The sequence below is a fragment of the Bos mutus genome, chromosome 12 (assembly GCF_027580195.1).
Source record: "Bos mutus isolate GX-2022 chromosome 12, NWIPB_WYAK_1.1, whole genome shotgun sequence".
Taxonomy (NCBI): Eukaryota; Metazoa; Chordata; class Mammalia; order Artiodactyla; family Bovidae; genus Bos; species Bos mutus.
Window position 1 is genome coordinate 17666954 of NC_091628.1, and position 25778 is coordinate 17692731.

A 25778-nucleotide genomic window follows, 5' to 3' on the forward strand; every position below is an offset into this window, starting at 1 on the left:
ACCTCGAGCAAAGAGAACCGGATCCAGTGTCTTCAGAGCTCCTTTGTTTCTTTATCATTTTGGAAGTGCCTCAATAGCTCTTACAACATCCCCAAAAGGCCCCTTGGATCATGTCTTGCAAATACGTCAATGTGAGTTATTGTATGACTCTTTCCTTCTGACAGATCTCAGTGTGTGGTATTTGTCATTGACTGAGTTGTCACAAGAATGATGTAGAATGTGAACTCAAAATCGAAGTCATGAATGTGTAAATGGTTGATGTCCTGAATTTTACCTCTCTTTTTTTCTTAAAAATAACATATTTTCTCCTGGGTTGCTGCCCAAAGTGTCCTTCTGGTGGCACATTCAAATCACCTGGAGATCTTTTTACACAATACGGGTCCTGAGTGCTAACTCAGACAGAGTGACTCAGTCTGGTGGAAGGAAGGCCCTGGGCATGGTTCAAAAAATTCCTAGATGATTCAAAATGGCCTGTAAGGTTGAGAAGCTTTGGGACAGTGATGTGGGTTGGCCTCACTTGGGCCAATTTACAAAGTATGGGTGCCTAGGTCCCACCCCCAGAGATTTCCACCTAATTGGTCTAAGCCTTGGGAGTCAGGATTTGAAAGGCTCCTTGGTGACTGTAATGTACAGGCAAGCTTGAGGACCACAGCAGAGCACAGATGGGAAATGATTGTTTGCTAGAAAAGGATAACAAAGTAATGAGCCAAAAAAGTAGGGAACAAAACTATTCATACTCCTCCAAGTAGCTGGAACCCAACACATCTGCCTGGTCCCCTTCCAAATACATTATTAGTGAAGACAAAGGTCACTCCTCATAACATCCAATGCCTGCCTTCTTTATGTTCCCTCCAAGACTTCCTGCTTAGCTCTTAATAGCAGCAACTTGGCTCTGGGCCTTGAAAGCTGTGTGTGGCCCCAGGCAATGTGTTTACTCCTTTGATCTCATCCTCCTCTGAAGAATGGGTGTGCTGATCACAGCTAGTTAAGACATGAATGGTGACAAGGCAGGTGAAGTGATTAGTAAAAGGCTCAAAACACAATAAGTGTTTGTTACTAAAAATCAGTGGACTTTTTAGTTTCTTTTTGGTAATAATCACTAATGACACACATAGATTGTTTATGTTTCAGGCACTGTTCAAGTGCTTACCATGTATTAGTTCATTTCATTCTCACAGTGACCTTATAAAAGAATTCAATTTTGAGCCCTGTTTTACAGATGAGCAAGTTCAGACACAGGGAGGTTGAGTAACTTGTCCTAGATCCCACAGTGGGTGAATAGAGCCACATGGGACTCCAGATCTCATGTTCTAGCCACTTGCATGACTGACTCTCAAGCCATACAGCTAGTTTACCTCTCACGTTCCCTCTACCTGATCACACCAGGCTCTGTCCTACAAGCCTGGACTCTGAGGCAGCTTCTGGGGTTTGACAGAGGCTAATGGGGTCATCGAACATCCCAAGATCAATCCACCAGATCCCTCTCCCAGTGGTCAGGGGGAGCTCAGGGCTTCCTTCTCGTTGGCCACCTGCTTACAACCTCTCAGAAGGTTTTACAAGCGATTTTACCTCTGTCTCTTGATAGCTGACAGGGCGTGAGACACAGCACTTTGAGCTAATGCTATGTCATGTTCCCTGAAATCAGTTTGACTTCCCATGTTTCTTGGGCATGACTTCCTCCTAGCCACATGCCTGTGAGGCCATCTACCCAGTGAACAGCTGTGCCTTCTTTCTGGCCCCACAAAGAGGCCCACAGATACAGTGCTGGGAAGAAGTGGCAGGAGTCAGAGTACACAAGGGAGGGACCATCTCCCCCGAGAGAGAGACACTGCCTCCACCAGCTGGTGTCTGAGCATCACACTTTACATCCCGTCAATCCACTAGCCCCACATGCAACCTCATTTCCTTCCTCCCTTTTCCCAACTATCAGTCTGCAGACAGCTCTACCTTCCATGAGTCTCCCCAGCAAGCCTTACATTTCAGACCCTTCCTCCCCAACTCTGACGTGCCACTTAGAACTGTTCCTTTGATTTAAGTATTTTTCCCAAGCTGCCCTGGCTTTGATGTTCATCAATGCCAAGGACTACCAGTAATGTTTGTGTTTTATTACTTCCTGATTCCCCAAACCTTTTATTTAGCTTCCTAGATACCAACTTTTAAGACACTGGTAATAAATCTGAACTTCTGAACTTCCCTTACTAACAGCTCTGCTTTTGTCCGGTACTTCTTTCTGCCTCAGCACTATTTTGGAAGTTTTCTGGCCGTTTGTTTTCCTTTAATTCTATTTATGGCTGTGCTGGGTCTTCCTTGCTGTGAGCAGGTTTCACTAACTGCAGTGAGCGGGGGCCATTCTTCATTGAGGTGCACGGGATTCTCATTGTGCTGGCTTCTCTTGCTGCGGAGCAAGGACTCTAGGGCATGTGGGCCCAATAGCTGCAGTTCCTGGGATCTAGAGCACAGGCTCAATAGTTGTGGAACATGGTCTTAGCTGCTCCAAGGCATCCAGGATCTTTCCGGACCACGGATTAAACCCAGGTCTCCTGCACTGGCAGGTGGATTCTTTACCACTGAGCCACCAGGGAAACCCCTGGCCCATTCTTTTTAAGCAACAGAGTCTACAAAGCTGATGAGTCTAGCTACGGATTAGAACCCTTCTAGTCTTCTAGAAATTATCCATCAGGAGAAAAGTACATGTAGGAAACCTTCCTGACTTAGCCTGGGTGGGTTTCTAAAGATGTGGAATGCAGCTTTCCCCAAGGATAACTTCAGGAAATTCTTTTCTACAGAAGAATCAAATGTAACATGACTGTGTCTGCTGGGCTTCTTCACAGCAGGAGGAATGTGTGCTGTGGAGTCCAACTGTGTGCACTGGAATTCTGAACTCTTTTTGTTACCTGTATAACTTTTCTTGACCTCAGTTTCCTCATCTGTGAAATGGAAATAACAATAGGATTCAATGTGAAATGGAAATTAAAGAGGGTGATGCATTTTAAATACCTGGCATAGAATAAATGCTCAAGAAATCATTGCTATAGTTAATTTTATCATCATTATCTTATTAGTGAGAGAATCCTGTTCTCCAGGATGCATCAAGAGTGAAGGGCTGAAAAGCACCTCTGTAAACAGAGAGATGGACTTCCCTGGTAGCTGAATGATAAAGAATTCACCTGCCAATGCAGGAGACATGGGTTCGATCCCTGGGTAAGAAAGGTCCCCTGGAGAAGGAAACGGCAGCCTACTCCAATATTCTTACCTGGGAAATCCCATGGACAGACGAGACTGACAGGCTACAGTTCAGGGGGTCGGAAGAGTTGGACACGACTTAATGACTAAGCAACAACAAACAGCAGTAGGGGAGCCAGGGCAGCCCCAGATATTTCTGACCCCCTCCTGCAGCCTCCCACTTCCTCTCCCTTCCTCCTTCTCTCTCTCTCCTTTGTCTCCTAAAGGTGCTAGAACATTCTATGAGTTTTTAGCTGCTCAGTGGGGAAGATCAGAGCTGACATTTTCTCTTTAATATGGACTACTGAAAAGATTAAAAATTCCAAGATGCACCTGACCTGAAACTATTAATAGCAGTTGGAGTGGGAGAGAGAAAAAGGTGATCTGAGTGAGTTTTCACTTTTAATTATATATAATGCATAAGCATAGGGGTTATGGTAATATTTGCCTTCTTTCTTGTATTTTTTCAGCATTCTATATTGTAAGCCTACTTTATGCCTTTTAGAGATTAAATGAATGAGTAATAATGATTTATTGTTCCAATTAAATGAATTTTTCCCTGACTCAGAAATTGCACAGCAGTGAAGTTTGTATCATTTGGGTTCTATATAATGAATTTCCCAAACTTTGTCTTTAAGCTATGCAAGATAGTATAGGACATTGGCTGGCATCCTGAGGAAAGCACAGAGGAAGTCTGAAAGGAGAGGAAGATGTGACCCTTAGACAAAAAGGAGTGTCCAGCCAGGGCCAGAGGTCAAGGGTCAGTCAGTTCCTTGACCCATAGGCCTCCTTCCTTTCTTCTTCAACACCCTGTATTCTAATGACTTCCTGCATCCATTTGCTCTCAGCACACTTTACAGTCTTCTCTTGTAGTTGCGGAGTATTTAGTTAGAAAGAGATTTATTCTCTCCTTATTTGATACATGGGCTTATCTACGATGGGTGCTGCATCCATGAAAACAAAAGATGCTTCCTACTTGGAAGGAAAGATATGACAAACCTAGATAGCATATTGAAAAGCAGAGGCATCATTTTTCCAGCAAAGGTCTGTATTGTCAAACTATGGCTCTACAAGTAGTCATGTATGAATGTAAGAGTTGGTCTATAAAGAAGGCTGAGCACCAAAGAATTAATGCTTTCGAACTGTAGTGCTGAAGAAGACTCTTGAGAGTCCCTTGGACTACAAGGAGATCCAACCAGTCCATCCTAAAGGAAATCAGTCCTGAATATTCATTGGAAAGACTGATGCTGAAGCTGAAGCTCCAATACTTTGGCCACCTGATATGAAGAGCCCACTCATTGGAATTCTAGTGCTGGGAAAGATTGAGGGCAAGAGGAGAAGGGGGTGACAGAGGATGGGAGGGTTGGATGGCATCACCGACTCGATGGACATGAGTTTGAGCAAACTCCGGAAAATAGTGAAGCACAGGGAGGCCTGCAGTGCTGCAGCCCATGGGGTCTCAAAGAGTTGGACATGACTTAGCAACTGAACAACAACAGAAACACAAAAGCCGACCAAAGCAGTGTTTTCCAAGCCCATCACTAAGAGCATGATGATGAACTGGAGGAGATTTCCTGAGCCAAGGGGCAGTGGCCATGGATGCTAGCAGTATTCTATATATTCTCAAAACTGGGCTCAGACCCAAGGTAAGCTCCTATTCAGAAAAGTTATGACCTAAATTTATTTCAATTCATGTATTGCCATACATTCTGTCCAGTAATGCCACAGACACATTTCTCTGCATTTCAAATTTATTCCCATCAACCAAGAAACACTGCTTAGTCATCATATTTCAATCAAGAAGAGTCCAAACCAAGTATAAGTTGGTAAACTTTTCTGGGAGAGAAGTTGGCAATACATATCTAGTAAAATAAAAGTAAATAATTATATTTTATTTCTATGAATTCATTTGCTGTGGTGTTTGGAAATACAGGCCCACACCTCTGTGTTACAGCAGTACTGGTAACAGAAATATTAGAACAACATAAATCCATTCGGAGGGCTGTTAAGCCATTGTACAGCCACAGAGTGGAATATATATAGTCATTAAAAAGAACGATATCTGTATCTCTAAATATTGACAATGAAGATGGCCAAGACTCATTGTCAAGGGGGAAAAAATAGGTCCATTATATATATGTGTGTATCTATATATATATATCAGAACACCCACTCATATAAACAGAAAAATAATTTGTTGATATGCTCATATAGACATAGAAAATGAAGAATTTATTTGAAAACATTTTATTTCATACAGTAAGTTTTTATTGACATGAACAGCTGACTGATACAAGCAGCTGACTTCAACTTATTGGAAAAGACCCTGATGCTGGTAAAGATTGAAGGAAGAAGGAGAAGATGGCAACAGAGGAAGAGATGGTTGGAAGGCATCACCAATTCAGTGGAAATGAACTTGGGTAAACTCTGGGAGAAGTTGAGGGACAGGGAAGCCTGGTGTGCTGCAGTCCCTGGGGTCACGAAGAGTTGGACATAACTTGGCGACTGAACAAGAACAAAAGTTTTTATATGAGGCTTACTGTGTTACTGGGAAACAGACTCTTGGAGGTCACAAACAGAACCTTGTGTGCACCAGAAACCAAGAGAAAGGAGCAGTGACCCCACAGGAGACTAACCCTTACTTGCCCATGAGTGTCCAGGAGTCTCTGGTGGAGGCGTGGGTCGACGGTGGCCTGCTACAGGGTTGGGGGCACTGAGTGTAGCAGTTCCTGAAGGAGGTCACCATTATCTTCATTTCCTCCACCATAGTTTGGCCACAGGTAAATAACAGGGAGGGAACACAGCCCCATCCATCAACAGAAACTTGGATTAAAGATTTACTGAGCATGGCCCCTCCCATCAGAACAAGACCCAGTTTCCCCCTCAGTCAGTCTCTCCCATCAGGAAGCTTCTTCCATAAGCCTCTTATCCTTCTCCATCAGAGGGCAGACAGACTGAAAACCAGAATCACAGAAAACTAACCAATCTGATCACACGGACCACAGCCTTGTCTAACTCAATGAAACTATGAGCCATGCCGTGTAGGGCCACCCAAGACGAACGGGTCATGGTGGAGAGTTCTGACAAAACGTGGTCCACTGGAGAAGGGAATGACAAAACCACTTCAGTATTCTTGCCTTGAGAACCCCATGAACAGCATGAAAAGGCAAAAAGTTAGGACACTGAAAGAGGAACTCCCCAGGTCAGTAGGTGGCCAATATGCTACTGGAGATCAGTGGAGAAATAACTCCAGAAAGAATGAAGAGATGGAACCAAAACAACAACACCCTGTTTTGGACATGACTGGTGATGGAAGTAAAGTCTGATGCTGTAAAGAGCAATATTGCATAGGAACATGGAATGTTAGGTTAATAAATCAAGGCAAATTGGAAGTGGTCAAACAGGAGATGGCAGAGTGAACATTGACATTTTAGGAATCAGAGAACTAAAATGGACTGGAATAGGTGAATTTAACTCAGATGACCATTATATCTAATCCTGTGGGCAAGAATCCCTTAGAAGAAATGGAGTAGCCATCATAGTCAACCCTAATTTCAGTACTTGGATGCAATTTCAAAAACAACAGAATGATCTCTGTTCATTTCCAGGGCAAACCATTCAATATCACAGTAATCGAAGTCTATGCCCCAACCAGTAATGCTGAAAAAGCTGAAGTTGAACAGTTCTATGAAGACCTACGAGACCTTCTAGAACTAACACCCAAAAAAGATGTCCTTTTCATTATAGGGGACTGGAATGCAAGAGTAGAAACTCAAGAAATACCTGGAGTAACAGGCAAATTTGGCCTTGGAGTACAGAATGAAGCAGGGCAAAGTCTAATAGAGTTTTGCCAAGAGAACACATTGGTCATAGCAAACACCCTCTTCCAACAACACAAGAGAAGACTCTACACATGGACATCACCAGATGGTCAATACCGAAATAAGATTGATTATGTTCTTTGCAGCCAAAGATGGAGAAGCTCTATACAGTCAGCAAACCAAGAACGAGAGCTGACTGTGGCTCAGATCATGAACTCCTTATTGCCAAATTCAGACTCAAATTGAAGAAAATAGGGAAAACCACTAGACCATTCAGGTATGACCTAAATCAAATCCCTTACAATTATACAGTAAAAGAGAGAAATAGATTCCAGGGATTAGATCTGATAGACAGAGTGAAGAAGAACTATGGATGGAGGTTTGTGACACTGTACTGGAGGTTAGGATCAAGACAATCCCCAAGAAAAAGAAATGCAAAAAGGCTAAATGGTTGCCTGAGGAGGCCTTACAAATAGCTGTGAAAACAAGAGAAGAGAAAGGCAAAGGAGAACAGGAAAGATATTCCCATTTGAATGCAGAGTTCCAAAGAATAGCAAGGAGACATAAGAAAGTCTTCCTCAGTGATCACTGCAAAGAAATAGAAGAAAACAATAGAATGGGAAAGACTAGAGATCACTTCAAGAAAATTAGAGATACCAAGCAAGTATTTCATGTAAAGATGGGCACAATAAAGGACAGAAACAGTACGGACCTAACAGAAGAAGAAGATATTAAGAAGAGGTAGCAAGAATACACAGAAGAACTGTACAAAAAAGATCTTCACGACCCAGATATTCACGATGGTGTGATCACTCACCTAGAGACAGACATCCCAGAATGCGAAGTCAAGTAGGCCTTAGGAAGCATCACTACAAACAAAGCTAGTGGAGGTGATGGAATTCCACTTGAGCTATTTCAAATCCTGAAAGATGATGCTGTGAAAGTGCTGCACTCAATATGCCAGCAAATTTGGAAAACTCAGCAGTGGCCACAGGACTGGAAAGGGTCAGTTTTCATTCCAATCCCAAAGAAAGGCAATGTCAAAGAATGCTCAAACTACCGCACAATTGCACTCATCTCACACGCTAGCAAAGTAATGCTCAAAATTCTCCAAGCCAGGCTTCAACAGTATGTGAACTGTGAACTTCCAGATGTTCAAGCTGGCTTTAGAAAAAGCAGAGGAACCAGAGATCAAATTGCCAACATCCACTGGACAACTGAAAAAGCAAGAGAGTTCCAGAAAAACATCTATTTCTGTTTTACTGACTATGCCAAAGCCTTTGACTGTGTGGATCACAACAAAATGTGGAAAATTCTTCAAGAGGTGGGAATACCAGACCACCTGACCTGCCTCCTGAGAAATCTGTATTCAGGTCAAGAAGCAACAGCTAGAAACAGACATGGAACAACAGACCGGTTTCAAATTGGGAAAGGAGTACGCCAAGGCTGTATATTGTCATCCTGCTTATTTAACTTATATGCAGAGTACATCATGAGAAATGCTGGGCTGGATGAAGCACAAGCTAGAATCAAGAATGCCGGGAGAAATATCAATAACCTCAGCTATGCAGATGACACCACCCTTATGGCAGAAAGCAAAGAACTAAAGAGCCTCTTGATGAAAGTGAAAGAGGAGAGTGAAAAAGTTGGCTTAAAACTCAACATTCATAAAACTAAGATCATGGCATCTGGTTCCACCACTTCATGGCAAATAGATGGGGAATCAATGGAAACAGTGAGAGATTTCATTTTGGGGGGCTCCAAAATCACTGCAGATGGTGACTGCAGCCATGAAATTAAAAGACACTTACTCCTTGGAAGGAAAGTTATAACCAACCTAGACAGCATATTAAAAAGCAGAGACATTACTTTGCCAACAAAGCTCTATCTAGTTAAAGCTATGGTTTTTCCAGTAGTCATGTATGGATGTGAGACTTGGATTATAAAGAAAGCTGAAAAAAAAAAAAAAAAGAAAGAAAGCTGAGTGCCTAAGAATTGATGCTTTTGAACTGTAGTGTTGGAGAAGACTCTTGAGAGTCCCTTGGACTGCAAGGAGATCCAACCAGTTCATCCTAAAGTAAATAAGTCCTGAATATTCATTGGAAGGACTGATGCTGAAGCTGAAATTCCAATACTTTGGCCACTTGTTGCAGAGAATTGACTCATTTGAAAAGACCCTGATGCTGGGAAAAATTGACAGCAGGAGGAGAAGGGGACGACAGAGGATGAGATGGTTGGATGGCATCACTGACTCAATGGAGTTTGAGTAAACTCCGGGAGTTGGTGATAAACAGCGAGGCCTGGTGTGCTACAGTCCATGGGGCTACAAAAAGTCGGACACAACTGAGCAACTGAACTGAACTACTGTGTTAGTGGTACTACTCTAAGTTCTTTATAAGTATTAACTGATTTGATCCTTATGAAAAACTCTGCTGCTGCTGCTACTGCTAATGCTGCTAAAGTTGCTGCAGTCATGTCCAACTCTGTGCGACCCCATAGACGGCAGCCCACCAGGCTCCCCCATCCCTGGGATTCTCCAGGCAAGAACACTGGAGTGGGTTGCCATTTCCTTCTCCATTGCATGAAAGTGAAAGTGAAGTCGCTCAGTCGTGTCCAACTCTTCGTGACCCCATGGACTTCAGCCTACCAGGCTCCTCCGTCCATGGGATTTTCCAGGCAAGAGTACTGGAGTGGGGTGTCATTGCCTTCTCCTGAAAAACTCTGAGGTAGGTACTATTACTATTCCCATCTCAGATAAGAGACTCGGACAGACCAAGGTCACAGTCAAGATTGCAACCCAGGTGGTTTGGCCCAGCCACTCCTTAAGGCACTGCAGCATGCTTCTTTCCAGCTCAGCTTCATTTTTTTTAACATTTTTTAAAGCAGTTTTTGCTTTTAATTTAAAATGTAAGAATAATAGAAAATAGGTCTACACCACTTGGGGCATATTAGTGGCTGTTTTTAGGCATAAAAACATGTTGCTGTCTGAGTGTTTATGTTTTTAGAACAAAACCCAGAAATGTGAGCTGATTATTTGCCTTTTCAGTGATAGGAATAGTAGAATTTGTTTCAAATTTTGATGCTTACTGAAGTCTAGCTCAAAAGAGCAAGTTGACTTGAAAGAATCTGCTTTTAGAGTCGCATCCATGAGATCCTTAGAGCAAAGCCAGGAGTAGAATTTCTTAGCAAACAAGCTTTCCTCCAATAAGACCCCCACCCCCACCAGCCAGCCAAGAAGCAGATGGGGAGGAAAAGTGAGCAGTAACTGTGTTGGCTATGGATACTCAAGAGTCACGCAAACCTCAGGAATCCCACAGTAATTCCCCTTCCAAGGTGGACACTGAAATTGGTAGAAGTAACTCACACTTTACTCCTCTTGGTGGTTCTGGCATTGACTGCCCAGGGGATTACCACTTGCCAATGTCATTTGCCTGATGACATCACATGTGAAGGTCTGTTAGATGTACTGAGAGATGGGTAAAGAGGCTGTGGATGAAAAAAAGAAAATAGAATTAGCTGGAAAACAAAAAGGAGAGGGGGCCTTAGTCCAAAGGGTCCCTCAAGATTTGACTAAGGAAGGAAACAACCCCAAGTGAGAGGGCATGAGTGAGGTAAGGCTGGTGGGGAGGGCACCTGAAACTGCCTGGAACTTGGCTGCAAATAGCAAGAACCAGCCCACTGTAGCTAGTGGAAGAGGGAGTTGGGGTGGAATGGTAAGGATGGAGAGAAGCCAGTGGCCATTCATAGTCTAGAAAAAGCCAAACTGGAAACTAGAAATCTGAAACCTGGCAAGTCTCCTGGTTGCAGAATTCTTGGACCTGTCAGAGTTTCAGTCGATGGGTAGCCTTCACCCCACATCCATGGCAGACACTGTCTCTATTCGGGCATCTTTCCAGGCTCTTGCCGTGGGTTTCCAAAATCCCCAGAGACAGTTCCAGTATCTACGGCAAGTTGGCGGTGTCCTTGGCTCCCTGGCTGATTTTGCAATCTGCTGCTCACACCTCTCAGCCTCCTTGACAGGAGGAAGGAGAAAGACAGCACTTCCGTTTCTCTGTAAGATGCCAACTTCTTTTCCCTCTCACGTTCATTTTCTTTCTTTCTTTTTCTGTGACATTTCTTTGGCTGGCCAGAAAGTCATTTACAGACTCCCTTATGGCATTTGTTGCCCCAGCCATGAGCCTTTCGTCTGGTACATTTCTGTAATAGTTGAACTGATTGTTTGCAATGGGATTATTTTGCTGTCGGCTTACACAGCAGCAGTGCCCAGGAATCGTGGGCAGTCTAACTGTTCTGCAGAGAGCAAGGGCCAGAGACTTCAGGGTGCTGAGGATGATCACTTTTCACATCAGGAGCTGTCTTCATTTCCACTGAAAACAGAGCCTGAGATGATAACTTGATGCGGATAGTTTATTTGAGAGGTGATTCTAGGAAGTAGGAATAGGTAAGAAGGAATGGGGGTAAGAGGATGAGAGAGAAAGAGAACACTTCAAATTAAGGATATATTCTCATCTCGGCAGGTAACCTGGGATGTATTCTGCTGGGGACCTCTGTCAAGTGCGGTAAATACTCAGATTCCTCCTAGAATTACCAGCTAAAAGAGTAGGAGCTTGAAATTGGGTCCACAGGTTCTCTCCCCCGCCCCTGTTAAGTTTATCCCCAGGCGTCTGTATGCATCTCCACTTCCTAGTTGCTTCAATTCATTAACCAGGAGGGCCCCCATAATTTTGAAGAAGTCTTTTGAGGCATAAAGAAAAAAACAAGTAAGAGGAAAAAAACACTACAGTTGAGGCCATATGCTGTGGGTAGAAGAACTGAAAGAACTTGCAGGGAAGTGTCTGTGTGATGCAGCCAAATTCAGGAGTGGGTGGAGAGGGTGTGACATAAAGCCCTATCTGGGATATGTCTTTAATTGCTCAAAGTAAGGTGTGCACATGATTTTTTTAAAAATCAAGTAGACAACAGTATATAGTAAAAAGCAGCAATTTCATATTCATTCCTTCCCAGAGTCAACTACTTATAACATTACTGGTTTTTATGACATTAACTTCTAATTATTACCTCTATTTCTTACTCTTCCTCAAAAGAAATACACTTTAAAATCATTCATTCTTTCTATATCAGTGATTTTTCATGATGCTTTGGGTTTTTCCCTGATCTACTTTTTGCCTATTGAAAGTGTTAGTCACTCAGTCATGTCAGACTCTGTAACCTGCCAGGCTCCTCTGTCTATGGAATTCTCCAGGCAAGAATACTAGAGTGGGTAGCCATTCCCTTCTCCAAGAAATCTTCCCAACCCAGGGATCAAACTCAGGTCTCCTGCATTGCAGGCAGATTATTTACCGTCTGAGCCATCAAACTGGTCTCAAAAAACTTAGATCTTTTCAACAAGTATATGTCTAAATTTCAACCCCAGATTTATCTCACAAACAATAGCTCTTATTTTGTATCTCAGCTTGTATTTAACTTGTATTTGAACACTTTGATGACTTGGTGGTTCAGACAGTAAAGAATCTGCCTGCAATGCAGGAGACCCAGGTTAGATCCCTAGGTCAGGAAGATCCCTGGAGAAGGGAATGGCTACCCACTCCAGTATTCTTGCCTGGAGAATTCTAAGGACAGAGGAGACAGTTGAGCTACAGTCCATGGGGTCCCAAAGAGTCAGACACAGCTGAGTGACTAATACACACACACACAAAAAAGAAAATGTTTTCATAAAGATAGGTGAAAGCAAATATTACCCAAACTTTAGCCATATAATTTCGTAACAGTTCTGGAATTACTTGCTTTTGGCATTACAGAGATTCTATATCACCTTGGAAGGCTTAATTATCCCTCAGCTCAATTGAGTCCCCTTAAAACTAAGCCAAACTAACAGGACATATTCTTGAGAACTCATCATATCCTCTGAGGTTTGCACTTGAAAGACCATTGCAGAAACATAATGTATAATTCATACCCCTCAAATATCTGTGAGTATCTTCTGAAACTGTGCTTCATTTCCATAAAATAGTTCTGGAATTCCACAAAGCATGTGATGCTACTGCGCTCAGACAGTTCAGCAAGAGGAAATGAACATAATCTCCAATTACCATCTGTTTAAACCACACGTGAGCCAGTTAGGATGTTTTCAGTAGCTAAGAACAGAAAACTCAACACAGACTGGCTCAGACACTGAATGAGATTTATTGACTCACATAAACCTAAATTCCAGAGCCAGCACAGACCTTAGGCATAATTTCTTTAGGACTCCAGCTCAGTATCTCCACATTTCTCTCAACATTATCATTACGTCTGGGTGAGCTGCTTCACAAAATGACTTCCCAATATGATAGTCATGGCAGCAAGTTCCATCTTTGTATATTCTCCATTATCCAACAGAGGAAAAGAAATACTTCCTGTGTCCCAGAATTCCCAGTAAATTTTCTAAGTATCATATTGATTATGTAACCTCTAAATCAATTCCTGGAACTAAGGGCATGTCATGCACCAAATTACTTAGAACTGGATTATTTGAAGCAATAATTGTACAGACAGAGGAAGCAGGGCAACACCTGAATCATAGCCAATTCCCATAGTTTTAAATATGGTGGAAGCACCATAGCCAGTAAGGTGAGAGAAAGAGAGAGAATTAAAAAAACAACAACACTAAGAAGAATGCTAGAGATGTTATTAAAGACAAAGAAGGAAGAAATAATTTGAAGGAAATATTTGAAGGCACTGGGGTAGGGCGGGTAGGAGAGGGAATAGTCCCTTTTGTTGATTGTACCTACGAGATAAGTTCATTTGATGAAATGGTTACACATAGAGAGACTGGAATAATAGGCACCACAAATTATAAAGCAATTATCCTTCAATTAAAAATAAATTAAAAAAAATAAGCACCAAGAAATTAACAGTTGTGATTTTTTTGGTGGTAGAATTATGAATAATCTCCTTCATTTTTAAAAAAACATACATATGTATGAATACATGGCATATCATTTTTATAATGGTAAAAAGTAATGTGTTCTTAATATTATTTGCCAAAAAAAAGCAAAGCACATCATGGAACAGATGCCAGCACTGAGCATTCCAAATGCAGCATCTTTTTATAATACATAATTATAACTATGTATAATCAATAATCAAACATTCCTTTCATGAAAAGTGATAGAATATTCCTTTAAGTTTAAAGGAATAAATTCTTTAGTAAAGGAAATGACTGCTTTCTACATTATAAATTTTCTTCTACAATCATCACTCAAATATTTATTGATCATCCTCTGTCTACCATGATAGTTTTCACGAATTGCTCCAAAACAATTTTGTTGATGTTCATCTTTGTAATAATACTTCCAAAATTTAATTGGAATAAAAATCATACAAATGAGTGCATGGTTTACAGATTAATCATCTTATTCAGCTATTACTTCGGTGCTTACTTAGAGCTGCAAGTCACAAAAGAGTGGGGAAAAAAATGACGGAGTTGATGGACCAGGAAAATATTAATTATGTAAGGAACTTAAATTATCAAAAACTAAGTAGTTCTTGTGTAAAAAATTACAAGTCTGAGTGGCAGTTGAAATGAAATAAGACAGATTCATCTTTCTTCTTCTGCCCCTCATCCATAAACCTTTCTGTTAATTTCAAAATGGAACATATGAGGAATTTATGAGATTTTTGCTTGAAGCATATCCTTCTAAGCCCATACTATTTAAATTGGAAATTCACCAAAATGGTGTGTGCTTTTTCAGTGATTCTTGAAAAACATTTCAATAGCTTCCAAATAACAGTCTCAACAGGTAATGAAATTATATAAATGTATTTAAGAAACAAGTATCTGAATCTATATTTTTCCCTCTTGAATCTTTTTTTTAAGTTGAAGGCTCCAGATGAAATGTTTTATAAGTCTATTCAAATGTATGCACTTCTTGCGTAGCTAGATTAAGATCATATTATTTGTCATATCAGAAAAGCAGCAGTTATAGAACCACTACACTGAAATTCGTATGCCACAACACATATGTCCAAAGGATTTATTAATACAGGGGTGTGGCCTTGAGATAGAAGATGATTTCTGTCCCAGGTATATATCTTCCATACTAGATTAGTTACTCCCTGAGGCAAGGGAGAGTTCTTGTGCCATATGCACCTTTGCATATTCAGTTCAGTTCAGTTCAGTCGCTCAATCGTGTCCAACTCTTTGCAACCCCATGAACCGCAGCATGCCAGGCCTCCCTGTCCATCACCAACTCCGGGAGTCCACCCAAACCCATGTCCATCGAGTCAGTGATCCATCCAACCATCTTATCCTCTGTCATACCCTTCTCCTCCTGACCTCAATCTTTCCCAGCATCAGGATATTTTCCAGTGAGTCAGCCCTTCGCATCAGGTAGCCAAAGTATTGGAGTTTCAGCTTCAATATCAGTCCTTCCAATGAACACCTAGGACTGATCTCCTTTAGGATGGACTGGTTGGATCTCCTTGCAGTCCAAGGGACTCTCAAGAGTCTTCTCCAACACCACAATTCAAAAGCATCAATTCTTTGACACTTAGCTTTCTTTATAGTTCAACTCTCACATCCATACATGACCACTGGAAAACCCACAGCCTTGACTAGATGGACCTTTGTTGACAAAGTATATGCTGTCTAAGTTGGTCATAACTTTCCTTCCAAGGAGTAAGCATCTTTTAATTTCATGGCTGCAATCACCATCTGCAGTGATTTTGGAGCCCCCAAAAATAAAGTCAGCCACTGTTTCCCCATCTATTTGCTATGAAGTGACGGGACCGGATGCCATGATCTTAGTTTCTGAATGTTGCGCTTTAAGCCAACTTTTTCACTGTCCTCTTTCACTTTCATCAAGAGGCTCTTTAGTTCCTCTTCACTTTCTGACATAAGGGCGGTATCATCTGCATATCTGAGGTTATTCATATTTCTCCCTGCAATCTTAATTCCAGCTTGTGCTTCCTCCAGCCCACCGTTTCTCGTGATGTACTCTGCATATAAGTTAAATAAGCAGGGTGACAATATACAGCCTTGACGTACTTCTTTTCCTATTTGGAACCAGTCTGTTGTTCCATGTCCAGGTCTAACTGTTGCTTCCTGACCTGCATACAGATTTCTCAAGAGGGAGGTCAGGTGGTCTGGTATTCCCATCTCTTTCAGAATTTTCCACAGTTTATTGTGATCCACACAGTCAAAGGCTTTGGCATAGTCAATAAAGCAGAAGTAGATGTTTTTCTGGAACTCTCTTGCTTTTTCCATGATCCAGCAGATGTTGGCAATTTGATCTCTGGTTCCTCTGCCTTTTCTAAAACCAGCTTGAACATCTGGAAGTTCACAGTTCACGTATTGCTGAATCCTGGCTTGGAGAATTTTGAGCATTACCTTACTAGTGTGTAAGATGAGTGCGATTGTGCAGTAGTTTGAGCATTCTTTGGCATTGCCTTTCTTTGGGATTGGAATGCAAACTGACCTTTTCCAGTCCTGTGGCCACTGCTGAGTTTTCCAAATTTGCTGGCATATTGAGTGCAGCACTTTCACAGCATCATCTTTCAGGATTTGAAATAGCTCAACTGGAATTCCATAACCTCTACTAGCTTTGTTCGTAGTGATGCTTCCTGAGACCCACTTGACTTCACATTCCAGGATGTCTGGCTCTAGGTCAGTGATCACACCATCATGATTATCTGGGTCATGAAGATCTTTTTTGTACAGTTCTTCTGTGTGTTCTTGCTACCTCTTCTTAATATCTTCTGCTTCTGTTAGGTCCCTACCATTTCTGTCCTTTATTGAGCCCATCTTTGCATGAAATGTTCCCTTGGTATCTCTAATTTTCTTGAAGAGATCTCTAGTCTTTCCCATTCTATTGTTTTCCTCTATTTCTTTGCATTGATCTCTGAGGAAGGCTTTCTTATCTCTCCTTGCTATTCTTTGGAACTCTGCATTCAAATGGGTATATCTTTCCTTTTCTCCTTTGCCTTTCACTTCCCTTTTCACACCTATTTGTAAGGCCTCCTCAGACAGCCATTTTGTTTCTTTGCATTTCTTTTTTTTGGTGATGGTGTTGATCCCTATCTCCTGTACAATGTCACTAACCTCCGTCCATAGTTCATCAGGCACTCTATCTATCAGATCTAGTCCCTTAAATCTATTTCTCACTTCCACTGTATAGTCATAAGGGATTTGATTTAGATCATACCTGAATGGTCTAGGGGTTTTCTCCACTTTCTTCAATTAAAGTCTGAATTTGGCAATAAGGAGTTCACGATCTGAGCCACAGTCAGTTCCCAGTCTTGTTTTTGCTGTCTGTATAGAGCTTCTCCATCTTTGGCTGCAAAAAAAAAAAAAAAACTTTGGCATACAAGTTCATCCATTCTCAAAACCTGAGAGAGAACACCCTGTCAAGGAAGTTATGGCATCTCCACATGATTTACTGGAACCCAATGCCTAATTCAGGCCTTGAGCAGCCCTAATTAAGGCCTGGAGCAGCAAGCGATTAAGATGAATACCAGGGGTCTGATTGGACACTGCATCCTGAGTATGGGTGTCACTTTGTCAGTGAATTCTCAGTACTATGTTCCTCCCCTCCCTGAACTAACATCCTCAAGACCTGCCCTTTACCTGTGTTCCCCCAGTTCCTCCCAGAGCTTTCACAACTCCTATGTGAGAACCATTTCTTCCTGAACAGGACCTCCCCATTTAGACCTGAATCTTGCTCTCAACATGATTGCAATGAGGGATTATGAAAGTTGAGCTTAATGAGGACATGCAAGTTAGTGACTTCACAGGAGGTTTTGCATGGTATCCAGGCAGTGGAGGGTGAGGCAGTAGACAGGGGAATGAATGTTTTACTTCAGAAAGGGTGACGATGTTATGTCGCTGGCTTTTGAAGATAAAGTTGCCACAAGCCACTAGAAGCTTAAAAAGGCAAGGAAACGGATCCTGCTCTGGAGCCTCTGGAAGAATCACAGCCCCATTGACACCTTTATTTTAGCCCAGTGAGACCGAAGTCAGACTTCTAACCTACTGAACTTGAAGATAATAAATTAATACATTTCTGCTGTTTTAGCCCCTAAGATTATGGTAATTAGTCACAACAGCTATAGAAAGCTAATTAGGGATGCCACTGCATGCCAGAGTTATTAACTGTCCATGTGCTGGCAGCAATGGAGTTCCTATGGCTTTCAGACAGCAGGCAATTCAAACTCAAAATCCAGTCCTGAGGGTCTGCTTTCTAGACCCACTCCTGCACCAATTTTCTTCCCTTGAGTTTCTTAAGGGGGGAAAAAAAGGCTCGTGGCAAGACTGACATGCCAAGGCTTTATGGGAAAGTGTAATTCTAGGACAGTAAGAGTAAGACAGAAAGGAGAAAGCATCTGCAGATATAAGGCAGCATCAAATCATAGCTTCACAAGAAAACACAGCCTGTTGCCTGGCATGGTTTCCAGACAGGCCTTGTGAAACCACTTCACCTCAAAAATTCTGTTGGGGGAAGAAAGGGAGATATATCCTCTGGGGCCCATCTCCCATTTTCCATAGGTTAGAAAATTTCCTTCACACTTCCCAGTGTTTACCCACTAGGGCAGCTACCAGGAAACCCAGATCCCGTGTCCTGTGGTGAGTGCTCCCATGAGGCAAAAGTGGTGGGAAGGCAATGTCCAGGTCACAGAGCCCAGAGACCACAGGCCACAGAGAGCGGGCCCTGTGACATGACCTTGCTGGCTTCAGGAAAGTCCATAAAGTAATGAGTGACAACGAAAGTGTGTTTTTATAGGAGCTATGGAGCTATGCTGTTAAAAGTACTCAAGGACCTAAAGTAGCTTCAGTACTTGATCTTTTAAATAAAATACAGTCAATGGATTTAAATAGATAATAGCCTGTCAGGATTCTTGAAGTAAATGGGGCCTTGGTAGATAAATTATTTTATATGGAAATTACTTCAAAGTCTACTCTAATGCATAGTGTTTTTAAACAATAGAGCAATATTCAATAAAGTTGACTTTAATTGACTGATATCCCATGTTTTCTTAGTGATTCTTAGGTATAGTACACTTCAGGACTGCCTAAGCTACTTGTTCAACATGCCCATTTTAGTTGCCAGCCTCAGAGATTTTGAATCCGTAGGTCTGCATGGGACCTAGATATCTATATTTTTAACAGGTGTCCTCTTCTTTTATATGCTTCTGACACAAGTCATTCACAAAGAGCTCTTTTAAAATAACCAAGTCTATGACTTGACCCCTACTCTGAAACCTCACCAGTCCTATGACCAGGCAAGGAATACAATGGGGAATTTGGTAGGTTGTAAGCACTGTGGAAAATTCTTCAAGAGATGGGAATACCAGACCACCTGATCTGCCTCTTGAGAAACCTATATGCAAGTCAGGAAGCAACAGTTAGAACTGGACATGGAACAACAGACTGGTTCCAAATAGGAAAAGGAGTATGTCAAGGCTGTATATTGTCACCCTGCTTATTTAACTTCTATGCAGAGTACATCATGAAAAATGCTGGGCTGGAAGAAGCACAAGCTGGAATCAAGATTGCCGGGAGAAATATCAATAACCTCAGATATGCAGATGACACCACCCTTAAGGCAGAAAGTGAAGAGGAACTAAAAAGCCTCTTGATGAAAGTGAAAGAGGAGAGTGAAAAAGTTGGCTTAAAGCTCAACATTCAGAAAATGAAGATCATGGCATCTGGCCCCATCACTTCATGGGAAATAGATGGGGAAACAGTGGAAACAGTGTCAGACTTTATTTTTGGGGGCTCCAAAATCACTGCAGATGGTGACTGCAGCCATGAAATTAAAAGACGCTTACTCCTTGGAAGGAAAGTTATGACCAACCTAGATAGCATATTCAAAAGCAGAGACATTACTTTGCCAACAAAGGTTTGTCTAGTCAAGGCTATGGTTTTTCCTGTGGTCATGTATGGATGTGAGAGTTGGACTGTGAAGAAAGCTGAGCGCCAAAGAATTGATGCTTTTGAACTGTGGTGTTGGAGAAGACTCTTGAGAGTCCCTTGGACTGCAAGGAGATCCAACCAGTCCATTCTGAAGGAGATCAGCTCTGGGTGTTCTTTGGAAGAAACGATGCTAAAGCTGAAACTCCAGTACTTTGGCCACCTCATGCGAAGAGTTGACTGATTGGAAAAGACTCTAATGCTGGGAGGGATTGTGGGCAGGAGGAGAAGGGGACGACAGAGGATGAGATGGCTGGATGGCATCACCGACTCGATGGACCTGAGTTTGAGTGAACTCCAGGGGTTGGTGATGGACAGGGAGGCCTGGCGTGCTGCGACTCATGGGGTCGCAAAGAGTCGGACACGACTGAACAACTGAACTGAACTGAACTGAACTGAAGCACTGTGTATCAGACACCTCTTCCAACACCTCCTACAACCCTCAGATCCTCTCAGGCCTCATCTGTCACCAATACCCTTGTCCTAGTAATTGGTGACCTGCTCTGCATGGACTCTGGCCAGCTTCATGGGTTTACAATTCATCAGGACTTCATCTCTATGCCTGTGTCTCCCATTCTTCCCTCCCCCAGGGCTTCATGGTTGAGACATGAGGTATTGTGGGAACCACTGGCACCCACATAAATGTCACCCATAAGTACTTGGGAAATTGAAAAGCAAAACATTAAACCAGAAAAAATGGAAATGACTGACAAATTCTTTATCATCCTCCCCCGCCAAGTGGACAATCAATTATATTACTACAAGAAGTAGTCAATTATATTACCTTCTAGAAGATTGTTCCATGGAGATCAAACAATTACACATATGATACCTCAAAAACAGCTCTCTCTTGTTCCTGCCTTCTTCCCTGGTCCCTCGCCTGTACTCTGTGGTATAAAATATACTCCTTGATAACATAAGAGAATATAAGCCTTTGCTTCTGGATCCACTTTCTAGAGAACCCAGGCTAAGATATATTATAGAATTAAGCTATTTCATTGTAGTTCAGCAAAGAATTATGAATCTGTGAGCTCCTCTGACTTGACACATTCATCCCTCATTGAAGATTGCTGAGGCCGCTGACCTTGCGTAGAACATGTCTAATGTGAGACAAAGGAGGTCCTGAGAAGCCACATCCACTTATACCAGCACACATCCCTAGTCTTGTTGTGTATCCTTTGCACTGCTTGCTAAAGAAGCTCAGACAAGCCTCATCTAAATAGTCATTCTCACCAATTCCCAAGTCTGAACTGACCAGTTTTTATAGTCTAGCATGACTCACCTGGGTCACACAAAATTCAATTAGATTAAAAGATTTACCTGTTCAGTGAGAATAAAATTTGGGTTAGAGATTCAGAACTTTATTCCAACAAAGCTGAGTTCCATGTCTCAGATGTATCTTTTTTTAATGACCTATCCTAGGCCATCACATCCACCACATTCTATTAATGAGAAATAAGTCGCCAATTCAGCTCACAATCACATTCACAGAGGGGAGATTAGACTTCAGCTTTTGCACGCAATACTATCAAAGAATCTGCAGACATGAAGAAAACCACCACCCAGTTTTGCCCTGGAAAGGCTTACAGGCATATTCACATTTCAGAATCCCTAAATGCTCCTTTCTGAGGACACAATTGTGACCACTTCCTAGTGCAAAGCTTGAAGTAGAGTAGACCAAATTGTTGGCTAAGTAAATAAACTCCAAAGAAAAGGATATTATTTTCATGATTTCCTGAACTTTAGTTACTTCAATCATCATTAAAGCCAGGTATTTACTCACATGAAAGACCTCAACTGACATACCAGGTGGAAAATTAAGGCAGTTAGCTGAATAACTCAAGCAAAAGGCCTTTTCATTTCAATGACTTCAAAAGATGCAGGAATTTTTGCCTGTGATGATATTTTTTTTTCTTTCCCCACTAGAGGCAGCCGACTTTCTCCTAAAGAGTTTTCCTCTCTGTCAATTTCTAATTTCTCCCAGATGGCTCTGAGCAACACACAGCTGCAGTGTGTCACACATCCTTCTGCTGCAGGTGTGAGGTGCTACTCCAGCCTAAACGAATCCCAGTGCAGCAGTAAGTTAACGAGCACTAACGCCTTCATTAACTTCATACAGACAGTTGTCCCCTGTGACTTCCAAGGGGTGAGAACCACATGGTCTCAAGAATAGAATCAAGAACCCACTTAGGATCTACAACAAAACAAGTATCAAGGGACTTCCCTGGCAGTCCAGTGGTTAACATTCCGTGCTCCCCATGCAGGGCGAAAAGGTTTAATCCCTGGTTGGGGAGCTAAGATCCTGCATGCTGCAAGGCACAGCTAGAAAATTAAAAAACAAGTAAGCATCAAGCCCAAGAAGCCGAAGTATATATGCTTTAAACCTATAGTATCTGAGATCAAAAACAAAGTTGAAAAAGAATAGAGATTCCCCCCCCCATAGGAAGATACGTATATTCCTAACTATACTTTCTTTAAAAAAGAAACTTCCACCACAATGCTTCCATTTACTCCACTTCCCCAAGATCAACAAAAAAAAAAGTCAATATGTCCTCCAAAAGATAAGAATGTAGAGCATAATTTATCCAATTTGCACTATCTAGTTATATCCAACATTCAAACTGACTTTCAAGCAATAGCAAACCTGTTAGTATTTATGGCAGTGGTCCAAGAATATAAATTCAGGCTTTTCGGAAATACTCTTATTCCCCTTACCATGAACTCATCCCTTACTAAAGAAATAAGCCATTTTAATTACAGAGGCAGTGGCTGTGAAAAGTTAATTTTTGTCTATTTTTGTAAACTGAAACCTCCTAGGACACAAATTGCCAGTGCGGCCCACAAGTGCTGTGCTAACAATAGACCTGGCCGAGCAGCAAGAGAGCGTCACTGAGATGCAAATGTAGAGCGAAGATGTTAGTGGTTACTGAGAAACAAAGCCAAAGGCATCTGGCCTTTTTTTTTTAACCTTACAACTCCCACTACTGTGATAAGAGCTACACACTCATTTATTTTGTTAGCTTTTAAAATGGGTAGGTGACGCATGATCGAATTTACTTGTTAGAATATAGGACGCATCATTATATAAGGTGCCAAGACTTCACTCTAAAGGCAAATGGGTAACCCTGGCTCTTCTGAGCCTTACCTTACATGCTAGGCGTTGAGGCACTAATATAGAGGTGCTCGTGCTGGAGGCTGAGGTTAGATACAGATAGAATTCCAAGGCCTAGGAGATAGAGTCGAAGTGGAGCAAGAGGCAGTACAGGAGGAGAGCTGGCTTATAAGTAAAACTTGCTGAGTACAAAAAGGGCCAATGGCCTGGATGAGGCCAGACCCCTTGACTTGATGAGATGGAAGGAACAGACAATGGGACCAGGAAGCTTATCTGTGAGACCAGATAAATTTGCACTGTTATCATCCTAAGGTGGACAGACTTCTTTTCAGACTTGAGAAGCTGTGTTCTGTGTAGGGGCAGCTGAGAAAACCCATTTTTATAAACTCTAAACTGTCACACATGCTTCAGAGCTCTGCCACTGTGAAGTTTTCTATCCAGGGCTACACACAATTGCTGTCCCTAGATGTCTTTGAGAATGATAAAAATACCCATCAGTCAAAAAGAAGTGGAAGTGACAAGAAAAATTCTCAGGCCCCTCCAGGTGTCTGCTTTCCAATAGTCTTCAAATGGAATTATCCCCCAAAACATCATATCTGCTCTGTAATCTGAAAGCCTTCTCAACTGCAATAAAGCTGCAGTATCCATTTCTACCCAAGTGAGAAGTAAAGTACAAAGGGTATCAGAGAGATAGATGGAAAGCACAGAATATTAGAACTAGCAGCCTCCAAAATTAAGTCATGAGTATTCAAAGATTCTTAGAAGATCAATGGGAGATCATGACAGAAGTTCATTCATGCCTTGGGCACCATCCGTGTGCCAAAAATCATGTTGAGTATGGAGGAGACAAAGATGAAATTCATCTCCAGGATGAATTCATTTCCAGAATTCATTATGATTCCCAAGAAGGGAAACAGGGTTTGTAAAACACAGCATATTACTTGGTATGCTGAATGCTTAGTCGCTCAGTCGTGTCTGACTCTTTGCGACCCCTACCTAGGACTGTAGCCCACCAGGCTCCTCTGTCTTGCCTAGGATTCTCCATGCAAGAACACTGGAGTGGATTGCCATTTCCTTCTCCAACACTGAGCAAATGCTGAGGTGCATGGAGGAAAGGACAAATAAGTGACTGAAGGATCAGAGGACTTCATGGAGGAGGTGGACACTGAATTACATCTTAACCGTGAAAGAGAAAAGGCGAAATGGACTACCCAGGAAGGACAGCTGATATGTGAGAAATCCATCATTGTGAAAGGCCTCCGACAAAGAAGATCTCCACTCTCTTTACAAAGGGTTGGGAGATGGAGTTCCCTTCTTGAACTGCTTTAAAATAAGAAAGAACCTCCAGCCAGGAAATGTTTTAAAAAAAAAAAGTTTCAGGAGCACAACAAGGGATAAAAGAGACGGTCTCAGCATCTCCAGTCAGTAATGTTAGTGTAATTTGCTTTTCAATGCATTAAAGGCTAAAATTAGTATTTACACATTTGTAAGTGAAAGGCTAATATTCTGTGTTGCTGTAATCATCAGATATGGATAATTGTGTTAATTTAGAATCTTAAAATAAATATGATTAATAATCAACACCAGTAATACTGCTTCACAAAACCACTTCTGAGTGAGTGCTCCCTGCTGAGTTGGGTCTCACAGGAGTGCACTTCCTTGCCAATCTCTAGGAAAGAAAAGCAGTTTCAAGCAGACAACCATCACTTCATCCCCCAGAAAGCTTTTCTCACCACCAAGGTGGGGGTCGAGGAGAACCCTTAGGTCTCAATGCTGGCAGGGCTTCTGATAGGACCACAAATAAAAAGCAACAGGAAACCCAGAATCTCTGTAGAACGGTTAAGACTCTCTTTTTTGCTATCAGAATTTGCCAGTATGAGAAACAACAGGCATCTGGAATTTGAGTAGAAACTGAACCCCCATCCCATGCAATTTTTTTCCCCTTAAAATCTTATCTGCCATGCAAACCAAATTTAACATGTGATCCTAAGTTGGGTCCTAAACCAGAAAAAAAAATTTTTTTTTTATATACTAGATTTAGGGACAATTGAAGAAATTTAATCAGGGTATAGACTAATTCTGAATTGATGACAAATTTCTTAATTTTCATTATTGTATTGTGGTTTGGGTGAGAGAATATCCTCTTAGTAAATACCCACTGATATATTAAAGGGGAAAGTGACAGGATTTAGGCAACTTATTCTCAAATTGTTCAAAAAAGTAATTATACATAGACAGGAAGAATGAGAGAAAAAGTGAATGTGGTAAAATATTCAGTTCAGTTCAGTTCAGTCGCTCAGTCGCCATCAGTAAATTAGGGTGAAAGGTTTGCTGTTCTTTATACTGTAGTTCCATTTCTCTAAGTTTGGAAATTGAAGATAAAATTTAAAAGGAGTGTTATCTATACTTCTGAGGAAGTAGAATGCAGAGCACAAAGGAATGTGTCACCTGCTTCCTACCATCACACAGTATTGCTCCCACCGGCCCTCCTGCCACGTGCTTCCGGTTATCACTTGGGGTGCACTTATGCCACAGAGACTGTGCTGAGTACTCGCGGGGAAATAAAGAGCAGTGAGATGCGAGCCCAGTCCAGTGGGGGAGGTTCAAGTGTGGGTGAACATAACTATCCTGGGGACAGAAGCTACTATGTGCAAAGAACAGAAAGAGAGATCAG

The 25778-nt window shown here is 41.8% G+C and overlaps 1 long non-coding RNA gene across 1 annotated transcript in view; it reads right to left on the bottom strand.

Annotated features, from left to right (window-relative positions):
* Positions 1–17359, bottom strand: part of LOC138990252 (uncharacterized) — a 38627-nt gene extending 21268 nt beyond the window's left edge. Inside the window, exons 1-2 of the long non-coding RNA XR_011466370.1 lie at positions 17228–17359; positions 10408–10529 (exon numbers count right to left, since the gene is read on the bottom strand). This is a non-coding gene — a long non-coding RNA (uncharacterized lncRNA). The remainder of the gene's footprint in view (positions 1–10407; positions 10530–17227) is intronic.
* Between the last annotated feature and the right edge of the window lie 8419 nt (positions 17360–25778).